The following is a 14,643-nucleotide window of genomic DNA, read 5'->3' as shown; positions in this document are numbered from 1 at the left end:
ACAGCACGTTCAGCTCTGAACTCAGAAGTGGATTAATCCACTGATTAGTGTCGCTGTGACCCAGTCATCTTCCAAATGCCCACCACGAACACAGGAGACTTTGGGGAGGACATTGCAGATCCAATCCACAACAGAAGGCTCCTTAGCAATATACATGTAACATTACTTGAAAGTAAGCGCAGAGGAATGAGGAAGTTATTATAAGCAAGTCAGCTTTTTGCTGCAAGATTAGAGATAAAACTCTGAAGAACTGAAATAGAACCTCTTGTGGATGTCTGAATCTCACAGTCTCTAATCCTCATGAGTAATGGCCCCAACTTGCATCTCCCTGATAAAGGGTCACAGAATTTCATATTTTTCCCATATAAGTACTCTACACATATGTTAGAATGATAAAATGAATAATTTATAACATTGAAAATAGGATCTTTGAGAAAACTCACAGAAGCTGGATCTGGTTAATGGGGAGAAGCACAGGTCGGGGGATAATGTGTAGATAAGCAAAACCACAAAACATTTTAATAAAAACAGTACATGGATATACTTTTTTCTGGAGTAATCTCATTGTAGCTGTGTTTTTAAAAAGAAAATAACGATCCCATCCTTTTTAAATCCCATCCTTTTTAAAGATATACATTGAATAAAAAGATGTACATTGATGACGGTAATCAAAATCACTAAGTGCTTTTTGGTGTGAGATTCTACTATATTAGTTGCTATGCATAGCAATTTGGACTGAAATCTTCCCCATTTTTTTAGAGAATGAAACTCCTGCTACCATACAATATAACAAATACTAATTGATTAATCTCAGAGGGAAAATGTAAGAAAAAAAGTGTAGAGGGCGCCAGGAAGTAGAAGAGAAAGAATGAGTAAATAAGTTCTAAAGAATTTCCATTGAATTTGTGGAAGAAGCAGGAAGAAAGGAGTGGATGACCAATGCCCAGAAGAAGCCATCAAAACCAAATTTTAAAAATCAACCCCACAAAGCATGCGGCCATTTCTTCTATATTCTTATTATTCAGTCATGCAAGGCATACTTCCTAAATACCAACTGATTTGGGGGTTGGGGATTTAGCTCAGCAGCACAGCGCCTGCCTGGCAAGCGCTAGGTCATGAGTTCAATTCCCAGTACTGGAAAAAAACAAAACAAAAAAAAGAACCCAATCTAAATACCTACTGATTTCATACAGCAAGCAAACAATATTGAAATCAAGTTGTATCAGGATTTTCCCCCATGAAACTATATTTTTCAAGGAAAATTATTCAGCCCATTTAATGTCACTAAGCTGTGCATAACTGTATTTATTTTTCTATTTTTAATCATAGTTCCACGAAATGGCCACCACGATTTTCTAAAAATGTGTTCAACCGAGGGTTGAGGCTACTAAGCTTTTGAAATCAAATTCAATCTATGGTAAGACAAGTCCTCTCCCATTATTTTACTGCTTTCTTCCCAGTCAGCTCCTGAGAACTCATAACTAATATAAATAAAATGCCGAGTAATAGAGCCATTGCCCAGGAACGCTCCTCTGACATTGTCGGTTCTAACATGGCTCACGTGCTACTCAGGGAAAAGCCAAGTGCAGCGGGAAGTTGCACCATGCAGGCACCCATTCTATGGTCCTTGGAAGCCTCTGGTTCAAATATGTGGATTTTACGCAGTGAACAAAAAATGCAATGTCATCCAGAGAGTATTGATCATCTATTCTCTAAGTTTTCTGGGAAAAAAAAAAAGGACCAAAAATCACTTGCATCCTCCTGAGTCTTTGACACAGCCATAAGTACTCTGAGGTACCACAACAAGGAGAGAGGAAGAAATTTCTAATCCCTTCAAGCCTGCCAGTTTTATTTTTATATTTTAAACAAATACGTGTTCCTCCTGTCTCTGGACACACATTCAGAATGATGACTTGCCAGTCGCTTTTGGTGGCTTCGAGGGAGGCTTTAGGATTTATTGATATCAGAGAAATAAGCATAAGCAAAGAACACTCACATTAACTACCATTATGTGCTTTTTGCAGCTCTGCAGATGACAGGGTCATCAATATCCTCTTAAGTCTGCAGAGCAGTTGGTGATGTGAGGGAAAAGGTGCAGACAGACACTCAGAGCCAGCTGGGAAGTCAGCCTGAGGCCCTGCAAGAGCAGAGCCCCTGCGGGACCTGGATGATCCCGTAGCTAAATGTCAAGCTGATTTATATTCAGGCCAGGAGATTCCATGGACTAAAGAGAAATAAATAAATAAATAAATAAATAAATAAATAAATAAATAAATAGTACAAGGCTATCATTTTTATTAGCACATGTTTGACATACCTAATGAATATATTCAGCAAGGAAATTCAGTACATATACCTATCGCGAAGACCACGTTATCCTCGAGTGAATGGAAGTGTCATGGGTGAAACCACCAGCACTTCAAATTTTCCACCTGCTGTTGTTCTTTGGTGAAAATGACTGCAAAGCAAATCTGTTGGAGATGCAGGGCCAAGCGTGGGCTTGTACCCAGCAGAGACAAGTACTGTGCCAGAGAGTATGATGTTCTGTGTTTTATCTTTTACATCCTTGTGAATTGGGCAGGCTACCCCATAAGACATCCTTTTTTACCTTAATGCGAAGATAAAATGGTGCTATTTGATCTTTTTGTTGGAAGCTGACACACCAGGAAGAAGCACCCCTTTGTGTTACGACTCAGACTCAGTCTGAGGAGTTCGAATGAGAACATATACTAGCAATCACGGTTACTTCCTTTGCCATGACTCTCTTTTAAGAAGTCATTCCCGGGCTGGGGATTTAGCTCAGCGGCACACGCCTGCCTGGCAAGCGCGAGGTCATGAGTTTGATTCCCAGTACCGGAAAAAAAAAAAAAAAAGAAGAAGTCATTCCCTATACCCATTTTATGTGAAAATCTATAAGCTCTTATCCAAATCAAATCTCATTGTCAACAGCCCCATACACACAGTTATGCTAGGAATGATAACTCCAAGATGTCCAATGAAATTTTACCACAACATTTTTGCTCCACGCAGTATTCTTTATATAAATGGATAACTGACAAATGGTTTCAAAGTGAAGCCTGCATTTTCTGTTGAGTTTTACAGTTCAAATCAATATGTTGTGTTAACTGCATCACCGCATACAAAGAGCCTATTAGATTTAGGGCCCATGGGAATGTATACTGTAAGCATAGAAATATTTAAAATGAAAAGGTGGCCAAGTAGGGAACTATGGTGCTTCTGCCTTCTTGTAATTTTTAAAACTGAAAAAAAAAGAAAAATGTCCAAGGACTAAAAGTAATAAAATGTAACGGTATCACTATATATATATATATATATGTCTCCAAGGCCTTCTAGAAGCCAAGGAAAGCAAAGTATTTCTCCTCTGAGGTGTTAGTAACCCACTGGCTTCATTATTAACTCATCTCTTACTTGGAATGAAGCTAGCATGCCAGAAGCTAGTGTGAAGTTCAGCCCTTCCCATTCCCCTGTTCTTAGGAATGACCTAATGACGTGAAACAATACTTCTGGTGCACCAGAAAGACCTGACCCAATGGCCCACATGACTGTAGGTTGATCTTCCCCTTCACTACACTGTCAGAGCCTCGGAAATGTCTTCCAAAGCAAGGAGCAATTGTTTACACAGTTGTGCCAAAAACACTATCTCTGATGTGATGGCAGAAGGGTAATATCATGACAAGCACATTGAATAGATAAATATCTACAACTGACTGTCAATTGACTAACAGTATATACAAAGTGATATCATAAGATACACGGCATGGTTACGTTTTTTAAAATATGCTGCAGTAAAAGACATTACCATCAATGCCCCTCAATGTCCTCCCCCTCTCTTTGAACATGCTCCCTCCTTCTTGTCACTTGCTGAAGCAATTCTGGAAGTCCTCCTTCCGGAATGTTTCTGGTTGTGCTAGTGTGGCTGCCTCAATGTCCTTAATCAATTCAAAACGTTTACCTTTCATGGTGATTTTAACTTTGGGGAAGAGAAAGGGGACAAGGACACTCCATAAAGTTTTTACGAACCTGCCTTTCCATTGGATGTCATGCAGTTGTAACATTCACTGCATTTTTGGTCATAACTCATGGAGACACTCACAAAAGAGCACTTCCAGAAGTGCTTCAGAAAGTGGCAAGAAGTACGGGATAAGCGTGCTCAAGGCAAAAAGGAGTATTCTGAGGGGGATTAATGACCATGTGTCTTCTCCTGTGGTCATTTCTTAATGTAAATATTCACCCTGTTTTTGGATGGCCTACAGTACCCCCCCTAAGAATATGTCCAATTTTCATTTGAGAAACAGATGATTCTATTAATTTTTCATCTTCATCTCATCAACTCCAGAGTAGAAACAATAGAACCCTGACTTTATAGGTTTGTTGGGAGGAATATATGAGATAAAATGTGCTCAGAAAAGGTGCTGGGCAATTGGTATATTGCAAGAAGGAAATAAATTTTAGCAACCGTTACTGCTATTATTATTATTATGGCTATTTGTGAAAGTATTCGGGACGTTACCAAATTAAGGCAATCGTTTAGTTGAACATGGTTAGCTTTGGAAATGAACAATGGGTACCATTTTTGAACACCTGTCAAGTCTCAAGCACTACTTTAGCAATACTTCTACACAGTGTCTCTAATTTGTGCAAAAATAACACAAATGTGTTGACATCCCAATTTCAAAATCAAGGAAACTGAGGTTCAAATGCTTTCGATAATATGCCCAAGGTCACAGAAGTATTTTCAAAATTAAATGTCAACAAAGAAGTAAAGGAACTTTCCGATACATGAAGACTTAGCTTTGATAGCTGAGTCTCTTGTCTCGGACTGTCCACTTACACAGGGGTATTTGTAGCGCCTGAGTCCTCACAGGCCCCAAAAACATCCAGCATATTGGAAACAACTTGAGCTGCACAGTTACATTCAAATATGAGTCTAAATACACCATCCAGGGTTTACTGCGTGATCTTCTCTTCACATCAGTGTTCTGAAAACAGTCCCTAACTAGCTAAGAACCAAACATTCCCTCATCCCTTCGGTGGCATCTTTGGAAATATTAATCCTAAAGCATTTCTGTTTTGCTCCAGTGAGCTCCATATGCTCCAGCTGGAACTCACTCAGGCCTGCTGTTTCTGAAAGTTACTTTGCTTTACCTTTGAGTTATCTCAGTGTGGGGGGGAAAATTCAAGCGTGGATTGCTTCATTTTTAAAAAGCATTCAGAAAACACAACTGGCACCATCAATACACAGGACATATTGTTTAGGGGGAGAAAGGATTTTTAAACTCGGCAAATCTGACTTAAGTGCCGACTAGTGTTTAAATCTGGAACTACGATTTCTTTGAGGGTAAATGCTTTCAAGTAGAGGGTCTAAAACACTTCTAAACTCCATAGTCACCCTGGAATAGACCTCACAGAAGACATCCACAGTCACAGAAGTTCAGAGCTTCAAAGACACCAAAAGAAGGGAGAGATTAGAGGCTACGCTTTGCATTCAAAGAGACCTGGATTCTAATCCTAGGTCTGTCACCTATTAGTTCTGTAACTAACGTTACTGTTAGATGAGTTGTGACCTTTTCATAAAGTGCAGGGATTCTCAATATTTCAGAGACGCCACACAGAAGAGTCCAGTGAGCTTCCACCCCCCACTCCAGCTCTCTGCCGGCAGCAGCCAAGGGATCCCCAGGAAGAGGCACAGCCCTGCGTCTGCCTCCCATCCCCTGCTTGAGGACTCACTTCCGCCTTCCTCCTCCCCAACCCCAAGGCTCACACACTGCCTAAGCCTCTGCCTCCCCGCCCCCTTGGTCTTCTTTAAATCATTCTCTTAGTCTGAAGCGATTTCTGTCTCCTATTTCACATTCGAGTGAAAAGTGTAACCTGAAACAAGTAGGATATTAAAAATTACAGTCGTGGGTGTTAAGACAAATTGGACTTAATAATAAGCCAGAGATAGGGGGAAGAAAAAGAATTAAGATGTGCTGTGTCCATGGCGAACACTCCACAAGAATTGTAATCATATGTACTGCAAATGTTCTAATAAAAACTAGTTGTAATAATAATAAGCCAGTGGCATTAAGACCCCGAGTGTTCAGAGCTCTTCCTTCATCATCTGTACACAAACCACAGAGTAGCAAAAGCCTGGGCTTTGAAATCAGATAAATCTGTGCTCTAATCCCAGTTCCAAGTCTTACTACTAGTTCCTGGAAAAATCATAAAGCCTGAGACGACTCCTTCTTTACTGTTAGTATGAGAAATTAAGCTAAATAATTCACATAAGCCACTCAGCACAGTGGGTACATGGTAAGGAGCCTGCAGTGACTATTGGCTGTTATAAGTGCTATCTCCCTTCTCCTAGCTCTTCCACCCCACTTTTCTTTGATCCCAGGATTCAATGTTCTTTGCAAGTGCTGGGGATCAAACTCAGGGCCTCACAATTGTGAGGCAAACTCTCTCCCCTTGCTATAGCCAGAGTCCCCAAATAAATTTTAACACTCTTTTTCTGTAACAGTAGATAGAGTCAGAAATATGATACTTCTACTGTTTTTATATGTATTCATAAGAAATGAGCTTCATTATGTGCTACCATGGGCCACCTTAGAAAGCTAATGCTAAGAAGTGGTGGGTTGAGCGGACAAGTAAATCCCAAGTTCCAACTTCAGCTTGACAAACTTTAGATCACAACCTGTTTAGAAGTTTATAAAAGAAGGGATTAGCGTCCACCCTTAGTGGGAATACTCATTTACTCATTTTAACTGTTCCCTGGGTCCCTGCCTAGCTCCATTTTACAGGTTTTCAGACAAAACTGGAAGAAGCTTCAGAGCAAGTCTGGAATCAGAAAGAACTGGAGCTCATCAGGAAGGCTTCCAGCAGATGTAGGAATCTTGACCTTTACTTGAGGAGTGGCCTGAGGGATGGAATGGCCAGACCAAAGATTAAGAAAAAGCTGGTGACACGGTGCTCACATAATAAATGGCTCGTTTAGCACAGACAGTGCAATGTGGGATTTTCAGTCTCCCAAAATGTTCATCAGTAGTAAACTTGAAGGGTTCGTGTTTGGGGCCGGGGAGATAGCTCAGTGGCACAAGCACCTGCCTGGCAAGCACGAGGTCCTGAGTTTGATTCCCAGTACCAAAAAAAAAAAGGAAAAGAAATGCCTGAAGGCTTCATGTCTGAAGCAACATCTCTAGTGGTAGTTCCCTGCTCATCGAATGGATCTGAGATTTCAAGGGGTGAAATTTGAAATTAAATCTTGCTCCCTCCCTTTTTCTACACAGTTTACTTCCTTCTTTCCTGAAGTACTAGAATGCAGTATGGTGTAGCTTAAAAAAAAAAAAAAAAAAAAAGAGGAAAATTAGAGAAAAAAATCAAGAAGTTATAATCTTAAGGGAAAAATGATGAGATCTTTTTTTTTTGTAAGTTGTCTGAGAAGAAACTAATCAGTCTGTTAGAAAATGAAAAGTATACTTATCCTCATCCTTGAAAGTGACTCTCTCTCTCCCTTTCTTTCTCCCTCTCTCTCTCTCCTACTTGGATGTGTCGTTGGACAGATTCGTGACAGAGGCTCAGTCATGAATTCTGGTAGGGCATCTTTATTTTGCCTTCTTCTTACCCATTTGTTATGTGTGAAATAAGATAGATCCCATAGAAAATGTCTCCTTACAGCATCCAGTAAAGTATCATATTAATAAATTATGACATTGTTCTTTTACTAGGTATGTTAGTCTTGAATAGTGAATCTAAACAGGTAATATTTTCCTTCGTGATCCAGTGGTCCTACAAACCCAAAAATGGGCTTATTTTGATGATTTATGTCAAGGTAAATGTGATTAAATAAAGTGGAACATTAGTAAAGCTAAGAAAATAATAAAATACTTGAGTTTGGGAACGCATTGACTTACATACCTTAAACCTGAGTCAGACTTCCCTCGATACTAGTGTTATGGAAAAAGAATTTGCTCCCCCTTCAGCCCATAGTCAAACTGAGTATTTATTACTGCACTTTTCCATTTTAGCTCTCTTTGTCATCCCAGGATAATCAGAAGGGAATTCCATATTTTACTATTTCTAGATTTCAGAGACAGGAAAACGATAGGAGTTTGGCCCTTAATGTAATTGATTTTTCTTCTGCAGTTATGTAAACTCAAGGCAGACACAGTACAGTCCCACGGTCCCTGAGTCCCAGTTACAGGAGTAGTCCTAGCTTCCAGTGAAAGTTGATACTGTACATTTCTCACCCTTTCAGCCCTGCCTTCTCAGGGTTGGCTCCGTTTTCAGATGGATTTCTTCTCACAGTTCCAAGATGGCTGCCTGAAGCTCCGGGAGCTTCCTTCATCCCTCATTTGCAGTCAGGAAAAGGCCTGTTCCCACACAGGTCACATAAAGGACCTGGAATTGAGTCTCCTTGGTCTCTATTGGTATGGCCTGGGTTATGTGCCAACTTCCCTAATCAATCAATCAGTGTGATCAGAATATGGGATAAATGATGGGTTTAATCTAATCATACTTCACCCTTTTAACCAGTAGAGCCTGTGAATATATGAATAAGAAGCTCAGGACACCTTCAGGGCACAGAACTGATGCTAGAAATAACACAGCTAAAGACTTGGCAGGAGGGAGGGAACTCACCTACTCAACCCATACAGGAGTCGTTTCTGGTAGGTGACGAGTGTGTTGCTAACAAGTGCGTAGCTCTGGGACTCTTCCCACAGCTATAGGATGCAGACCGCACATTCTGTTAAAAAGCCACCCTTGAGCAGCCACCATATGCTCCAAGCTGCTGGCCTCTGGCAGTGATTTAGAGGTGAAACCTTTCATGGCCAATTAGCCTACATTTTGACTCATGTTATGCCTAAGAATTCATCTTTATTTATAAAGTTCTAGTTTTCAAATAAATTTGACAAGAACTGCTGAAAGTTAAAGTGTTTGCAAGGAGGTTAGTTTCCTCAATTAATCATGATTTAATTTTCCCCATGTAGAGCCTATTAGAGAAAATTGCAAATAGTCAGCTCCATTCAAACTTTGTGTGAGTGGAAATATTTTTCCTCTGCCTTGTTTTTCACTGCAAACACAGATTTCATCCTGAACTCACATTTTGTACCTCAGCCTCAAGCTAATGCTCTGCCTCGGTGGTTTTTAACTTCAGCCACACAATGGAGAAAGCTTTAGAAAATAGCAATGCCTAGGTCTCAAAAGATTCTATGATAATAGGGATCCAGGATGTAGCCAAGGTTAAGGACCTCTGCCCTAAGTAGAACCTTGTTGAAGATGAAAATGTGTTTCCTAGGAAACATATCCAAGTTACACACACACTCATGTACATGTTATAGCCTATCAGAAAATAGTTAAAGTGAACTTGCTATTAAATCAAGTTCAGAAGAAAAGACAAAGGCTCTCACAGCAGTAGGACATCCACCTGCGCATGCTCCCTGCCCCACAACAGACACACCCTCCATCTCTCCACTGCCACCACTTGGTCTAAGCTTTCAGCATCATTTAGGGCAATAAACTTTCAAGCCGTAAAATGCGCAAGTTCCCTAGGCTATTGTCTGTTTGCTCCCCCACATTCGCTACCCTCCAGGCCACACTGACTCTTTGCCTCTGCCTCCTCCCATCTCAGGGCCTCCTAAAGTGTTTTTCCCTCTGCCTGAAATACCCTACTACAGACCCCTGATGTCTGCCCATTAAACACGCAAACGCTCTTTGCACTGCTCGTTCTACTTGCCAACCAGGGCTTCCCTCAGAAAGGTTGTCCCTTTATATTTTCTCTGCACCCTCTCATATTTCCTAGTGAGGACTGTTTGCATAAGTCTGGCTCCCACTTCAAACTATAAGCTCCCTGACAACAAGGACAATCCTGTCTTGCTTCACCCAGGTATTCCCTAGCACCCAGTCTTAACGCAGCCCATAGCAGATGCTCAATGAATAATTACCCACTTTTTCAGTAGGAATGAAACAAGTGTGTTCTATTCACTTACTTACAGAGGGACGTTACATGAAATGGCTTATGAAATAGATAGCCTCTCTTACTCAAAAGGACATTTAGAGCCCTGTCCACTACATTATGTAAGGATTCTCTTAACAAAGGCCCAGGAAAAGTGCTTTTCGCAGTCTTGATTTCTGGAGTAGTTTGTTTGTTTTCTTAAGTATCCAGTAGAGGGGTTGCTACCATAATCTTGGTTGCTACCAAGATCTTGATGCTACAATGATTCTATAAAAGATTTGCCAATTAGGCTTCCTTCTTTATCTTCACTGATTAAGAAGCTCAGAGCCAAATCTTCAGACCTCTCCCTCTCCAACACCTGCCAGCCCCCAACAGACTCCTGTGTGACCCATTTTTCCCTCACTCCAGATTCCTCTACTCACCTCTGCCTGCTTGCCCTCTGCATCTTATTCTTAATTATAATATATGTATAAGATACCTACATACTGTCTGGAACTGCAGAGACACAGTAAATAAATTGAATAATGAATAATAACTTATCCCAAGAAAAGAGAAAAAATATCTACATGAACAATTGTGTTTCAGGGGATTCAATAAATAACACTTCTTTCCCTACTTGAAAGAAAGAAGAAGAAAAGATCAGAGCATCCCTGGACACATGGGCAAGACTATGCTTCCCAAACTATCACCAACAGCCCTGGAAAACAAAGGCTTCTGTGCTGGGGGGGAGGAGGTGGGGAGGGAGTGCAGTTACCTCTCCCAGAGGCGAGCTCTCTGCAGACAAATCTCAAAGAGAAAGTGGGAGAGGCTGAGCCAGGCACTCTTAGTTACTGCTTCCAAATTTACCAGTAATTTTCTCTACTCCCCTGGTGGCAGCCAGGCCAGGAGTATTAACACTATGCAATGTCCTTCTCAGGGAAGCTTGAAGTCAAGAGAAAGGATGTCCTCTCTTTCCAGATATCATTGACTTCAGAACATACAATGAATGATCAAAATATACCAAGTGTGTTTAAATAAAAAATGATTATAGTAAAAGACACACTGCCATTAATCTCCCCTTCTCTTTGAACACACTTATTCCATCCTTCTTGCCAATTTCTGAAGCAATTCTGGAAGTCCTCTTTCATGAGTGTCTTTATGAGGTGATCAAAAATATAGGGAGTGCTGCTACTGGGTGGCATCCAATGGAAAGGAGTCTTGTAAAAGCATTATTATGTGTTCTTATCCACCTTATTCACCAGTTCTGGCACTGTGTGACTTCCAGCGCTTCCCCAAAGTCAAATGGAAGGTAAACATTATGCTTCAATTTAAGACACTGAGGCAACCTTGACAGCACATTTAAAGACACTCATGAAAGAGAACTTCCAGAACTGCTTCAGAAAGCGGCAGGAAGGATGAGATAATTGTGTTCAAGGGGAGGGGTAGTATTGTGAGTGGGTAATACTAATGTGTCTTTCACTGCAAGAAAATTTTTATTTAAACATTCACCATATTTTTAAATCATACCGTATATATTTCAACTAGGAAATACAACATAAAATCACTGTACTCATTTCCTACTGGTGCTGTAACCACTTAACAGAAATCTATCATCTTATCATTCTATCCCCCTTCCCTGAGTAGTGGGGAATGAACCTAGGGCCTCGCATAGGCAGCTGCTGTCCCACAGAGCTGGAGCCCAAGCTCTCTCTTACCATTCTGAAGGTCATAAGCCTAAAATGAGTCTCAGTAGGCTAAGGCCAAGGAGCCAGAAGACTTCATTCCTACAGGAGAACTCACACCTGACCTCTTCTGGCTGCAGAAGATTCCTACATTTCTTGGCACCCAACCCCTTCACAAGACTCCAGCCCCTGCTTCTGTTCCCATACCAGTTTCTCTGACTACTCTCCTGCCAAAGACACTTGTAATTTTACAGAGCCCACAGAATAACCCAAGGTAATCTCCCCATCACAGAATCCTTAACTTTATCCTGCTACAAAGTCCCTTTTGCCATAGAAAGTTCTGGAAGTTAGGACATGGACATCTTTGGGGGTCAGTATCCTACCTCCCATCATCACACTAAAGGTTGAGGCATAGATGGATACACCAAGGTATGAATTTGGATTTTTTGTTGTTGTCGTTGTTTTTCCGGTACCGGGAATCTAACTCATGACCTTGCACTTGCCAGGCAGGTGCTGTGCCACTGAGCTAAATCCCCAGCCCCCAAGGTATGAATTTGAGGTGTGGTTAAGATCATAACAAAGAACTATCTCCAGTAACCAGTAATCCATTCAAACCAGTTCCTAAATTCAAACAGTTTAATCCTTAGACATGGAAAAAAAAATATTTCTCACCTGGGAAAGTAACCCAAGGATATTTGCGAACATTGATTTTAGCCCTAAAAATAAAAATCATTGCTTCCTAATCCATAGCCCTCCAGCAAGCACGCTGAGTGAAGCGGCTGTTTGTATTTCCTCCTTCCTGGAATTCATACCTTCTCTGCCACGCCTCAAAGGCTCCCTGGCCCTCCTCCTCCCACCCCTACCCATGTCCTACTCACCTTCCGTTACTGCTGCACACCCATCCCAGACTGCACCAGCATCAGCACAAAGCCATCAAGACAAGGTAAGAAGCATCTCTTCAAAAACAAGAACATGTAAGATCCAAGAGCCAAAATAGGTGCAGTGAAAGGGAGAGAAAGTGCTCAAAAGCAAAGAACAACTCGGATGAGGAAAACAGAAAAGAAGGAAGGGGAAAAAAGATACATATATATACAAATTTCTATTAGTGCATTGAAAGGAGCAGTTAGTGCTTATACTGTTTGATCCATTTTCATGCCTGGTAATCTGAGCAACTACTTTGAAGATAACAATATGCAATATAATAACCATTGTTAATTTCCTATCATCTTGTTTTGAAATTCTGTATCATTTTATTGGATTTTTGTCTCTTTCTTTGTCTCTTTAAGATAAAAAATAAAAAAAGAACAAGAACATGAGGGTGAGATAATATTTGACAGAGATATTAGGAAATTCTCCATAACTATTTAAGGAGCAATTTTGCTTGATTTTTAATAATTTTTCTAGCCCTCCTACTCACTCTAAAATTTTTAAGTATAGTTTTAAATTTAAAAAATTTTTATCCCCTTTGTCCTTTCATTACTGTCTTTATAAACTCTAAAAGCTCAAGGCCGCTATCATCCTCAACATGCACACCCTTCAGAATCCAGGGTCACTCATGCAAAGGGCCACTCAGTTATGAATCCTGAACATCACCCTGTTGCTCACCGCCCCCCCCCCCGCCTTCTAAAAATACACGTCCCTGAATACCTCAAGAGCAGGTCAGTTTAGACAATCTTTTAAACCAGTTAGTATTTTCATGCATTCTTTTCTCCTCTTTTGCCATCCTCTCTGTTTGTCCAGCCATTTCTATTTTTAGGCAGGTCCACACGTTCTGACTTGTAAGGCTTCTCCTTCTCACTGTGTCTGAAATCAGAGGCAGAAAGCAACGAGCCCCAGATGCCAGCCCTCGCGGAGAGCTAGAAGACCCGAGGATCTGGGCTCATGGTCTAAAAGAGAAAACCTTTTGCTGACAGCTGAGGTGTCAGCCAATGTGATAGTTTTAATTTACCTCAAGAGGTAGGGACAATAGTCATCTATACTGCTATTTCCCTTAGTCTGCCACACAATTCACAGATGTTCTCAGATATTTTTCTTTGTGCTTCTTAGCTGGGGAGTTAGCTAGGGGAACAAAGCCACTTTCCCTCATGGTGCTTCCAGGAAGCCCAGTGGTTAGGGTGAGGGTGGGCCCGGCCCCTTGCAGAGGTTGGGATCAAGGGCTTGAGCTGCTCCCCACAGGCCCCGAAGCTGACGACTTCAATGGTTGCCTTACTTCCCACAAGACCGGATGGGAGTAGCATCAGCCGCCAGCGCTGGGAACTGGCCAAACACTCCATCACGGTCTATCTTGGAGTGTGCCCAAGCCGTGGCTCAATGGCCTTCCTTGTTTTCTAGAACTGATCGGTCTGAAGCCAACAACTATGCCTCCTGGCATCCACAGCAGAAAGTGTCACCAGCACCTTCTGCTGAGATTTTCTGAGTGCTGGGAAAGCTGCAGGATTCCACACGCTCCCTTCCCACCCGGAAGATGCTCCTCTGATCTCTCCTAGAGTTGATCGCTTTGCTGTGATCCTCCAGAAATGGATGCCGTCCTGGAGGCTGTGGGAGGGATATTTAAAGCCGTGCTTTCATTCACTACGGACTCACTCACTGAGTGCTCGTCATTAGCAAGGCACTGTGCTAGGCCTGGAAGATTTGTCTTTGCCCGGAAGAACACACAGGCCAGTCAGTTATTAACCAATTACAGGCCATCTCTGTGTATGAGGAATAAGAAAACAGTATGGATTTTTGCTAAGGAAGAAGAAAAAGGTTAGCTGGGCGTGGTGGCACACGCCTGTAATCCCAGCACTCAGGAGGCTGAGGCAGGAGGAGTGCCGTGAGTCCAAGCCAGCCTGCACTACATAGTGAGACTCTCCCTCAAAAAAGAAGGAGAAGGAGGAGGGAAGGAGGAGAGGAAGAAGAAAGAGGAGGAGGAGGAGGAGGCAAGGTAGCAATTACCAGGGGCCAAAAAGGAGAGAACAGTGAGGAAAACTCGGCAAGAGATGAACCCATTGATTTCTCCAACCACCCTAAAGTTACATCTACACGGGTCAT

At 41.6% G+C, this 14,643-nt stretch overlaps 1 protein-coding gene across 1 annotated transcript in view; it reads left to right on the top strand.

Annotated features, from left to right (window-relative positions):
• Positions 1-14,643, top strand: part of Rhoj (ras homolog family member J) — an 88,069-nt gene that overhangs the window by 35,211 nt on the left and 38,215 nt on the right. The gene's annotated exons all lie outside the window — the stretch shown is intronic.

Source organism: Chinchilla lanigera, unplaced genomic scaffold (assembly GCF_000276665.1).
Source record: "Chinchilla lanigera isolate Chin_1 unplaced genomic scaffold, ChiLan1.0 scaffold00065, whole genome shotgun sequence".
In the NCBI taxonomy this organism is placed as follows: Eukaryota; Metazoa; Chordata; class Mammalia; order Rodentia; family Chinchillidae; genus Chinchilla; species Chinchilla lanigera.
Note: the sequence above shows the minus strand (reverse complement) of the source record. Positions and strands in the feature narration are given on the sequence as shown.